At 47.2% G+C, this 2,485-nt stretch overlaps 1 non-coding gene across 1 annotated transcript; it reads left to right on the top strand.

Annotated features, from left to right (window-relative positions):
• The first annotated feature begins 1,278 nt into the window (after nt 1–1,278).
• LOC120869609 lies at nt 1,279–1,428 on the top strand. Its single transcript, XR_005722579.1, has one exon. It is a non-coding gene; the product is annotated as a small nucleolar RNA SNORA79 (small nucleolar RNA).
• Nucleotides 1,429–2,485: the final 1,057 nt, after the last annotated feature.

Genomic DNA, 2,485 nt, shown 5'->3' with positions numbered 1-2,485 from the left:
GGATAATGTTTGTAAGGATTTGGCCAGGATTATAATGAAAAAAGGAAATGCACTAAATGTTGTGGAAATAACACACATTTTCCTCCTCATATCTGGAACTGCTTGAACCTCTCGTTTTAGTCATGGTGTCAAAACAGACCCTGGATCAGAAAGAGGCAGGCCAGGACCTCCAATGTCAACACATAGGCAGCTGGGAAGTTCAAGGCCGTGGCCACAGAAACACTGTGGGTTCAGGTGCGGATAATCTTGTCCAGAAGACAGGGCACCAACAGCAGAGTCCAGGAAGCGGGAGGTGAGATGTCATAGAAGTCCCAGGATTCTTGTGTGTGGTCCTTGCGTATGGGAGCAGGCATGTAGGAATCAAGGGATATCTGGGCAGTGTGACAGCTCCTCCCACCAAGGAGACTTTCCTGACTCCTTTTCCTGGAGCAAGGCCCCTCAGCAGGCTCCCATCTCCCTGCTCTACTTACCACATACCTTCCTTTACAACCGACAGCTTTCCTGGCTGCCTCAACCACTGAGCTCTCCTTGTTGGCAGCAACCACATCTCACAGGAGGTGCAAAATGCTATGAAAAGGGAAGAGCCTGCCATTCAGGTTGACTGTATGGGGAGGGAAAAAAAATCATTCTGGAACTAAAAGACAGACTAGAGCTTTACCACTCAACGTTTTGCTGTTTTGAGGACCAGCAGCTTTGGCACTGCCTGGAGCCCTGTTTCAAAGGCTGTGTCTTGGGCTCCACTCAGACCTCCTGAATCAGAGTCTGCATGTTCACAATAACCCCGAGTGATTCATAAGATCATTATAGTTTGAGAAGCAGTGGGCTAGAGAATTGAAGTTGGACCTCTGGGACTCTAAATTCATAGTTCTTTGAACTCACACATTTCCATGGTGCTTTGAAAGTCATATAGCACTCTGATGAATTTTCTCTTAATGCTTCCCCAGGCTGAATTGAGTAAGGGAGAAAGAGAATATTGTAAAAAAAAAAAAAAAAAAAAAAGAAAAAGAATGAAAGAAACAAACAAAAAGCCTAGAAACTCACTAACAGAGTGCCTACTCTAAACCAATCACAATGCTATAAGCTATCACAAAATACATTGTCTTAAGTCTCTAAAGCAAGCACTAAAGTTAGGGGAATAATGAGCCCATTTTCCAGATGGAGTCAGATTAAGAATGATTCACAAATTTTACCAAATTCACTCAATTTGGACTTGCTCAGCTGTGAGAAACAGAGAGGCCATCCTGATCTAACTCAATCAGAGGTCCTTATACAGAAAATAGGTTACTCAGTTCCTCTCACGGCTTGGAGCCTTAAGTAGTGGGATTTTAGTCCATCATATATCTAAGCTGACTTGTCTTCACTCAGGGCACCATGGGACTGGGTTTGCTGTCCATCAGTGCTTTCTGATTCTTGTGGAGTCCAACAGTTGGGGGAAAAAGGAAAGAAAGAAAATAGGTGACTCGGAATCCTAGGATAGGAAATTCAACAAGACCAACTGTTCTGGAGCCTTAAAGGGGACAGCAGTCGAGAACCAAGGTACCTGTCTTTGTTTCTTGGGAATTCAACTTGCCCTTGAGATGGGAATTCTTGTGCAAGTGATTATTGAGGGAGGCTCCTAGGAGGAAGGCGAGAGGGAATCAGGGCAGGGAAGGGGAGAGAAGAAATCTAAGCAGGAATGTCACCTCATGTGGAGACCAGCTCCAGCCTGATCTTACAGGGAGCTCCAGGGTGTGAGTGGCACAGAGTCGGCCTCATCTTGAGTCAGGATGCCAGCCTTCTGTACTTCATGTGAGTCAGTCCTCGGCAGCTGGTTGCTGGGGACAGAGGAACTAACCCACCTGGCTGGGAAGCCCTAAGGTTGAGGGTTTCTCTGGGGAAGGAACAACTTTAAGGTGTTAGCAGCCAATGTGCACAGAAGCTGAACGTATAAGGGCACCAGTGAAGGGGAGGGTCTGCAACAGTGTGTGTGCCTCTTGTCTTTCCTTCTTGGGAACAATCTCTGCTCTAGCATGAGGCATCACTGTCTCTCTCTGCGCTCTGTTCCATTCTTCCCACCGCTGAAAGCAGTCCTCCAGTGGCCCACATGTATCTTCTCTCTCTGTGTGTGTGTGTGTGTGTGTGTGTGCTCTGTCCCTCAGTCATGTCTGACTCTTTGCAACCCCATGAACCGTAGCCTGTCAAGCTCCACTGTCCATAGAATTTTCCAGGTAAGAACACTGGAGCAGGTTGCCATTTCCCCCTCCAGAGGATCTTCCCTACCCAGGGATGGAACCTGCATCTCTGGCACCTCCTATACCAGTAGGCAGATTCTTTACCACTGTGCCACCTCCTACTGCCTTCTCATTCAAACTTGCACCTGACCCAAAATGACCATTCCAGCTCAACGATGCCTCTGGACCAAAAGGTTTCAGCTCACATCCTCACTGCTCAAGCCTCTTAGCCAAATGCCAGAGAGGGAAATCTGATTTGCCATCCTTGGGTCCCA

This window comes from Oryx dammah, unplaced genomic scaffold (assembly GCF_014754425.2).
Source record: "Oryx dammah isolate SB20612 unplaced genomic scaffold, SCBI_Odam_1.1 HiC_scaffold_10, whole genome shotgun sequence".
In the NCBI taxonomy this organism is placed as follows: Eukaryota; Metazoa; Chordata; class Mammalia; order Artiodactyla; family Bovidae; genus Oryx; species Oryx dammah.
Note: the sequence above shows the minus strand (reverse complement) of the source record. Positions and strands in the feature narration are given on the sequence as shown.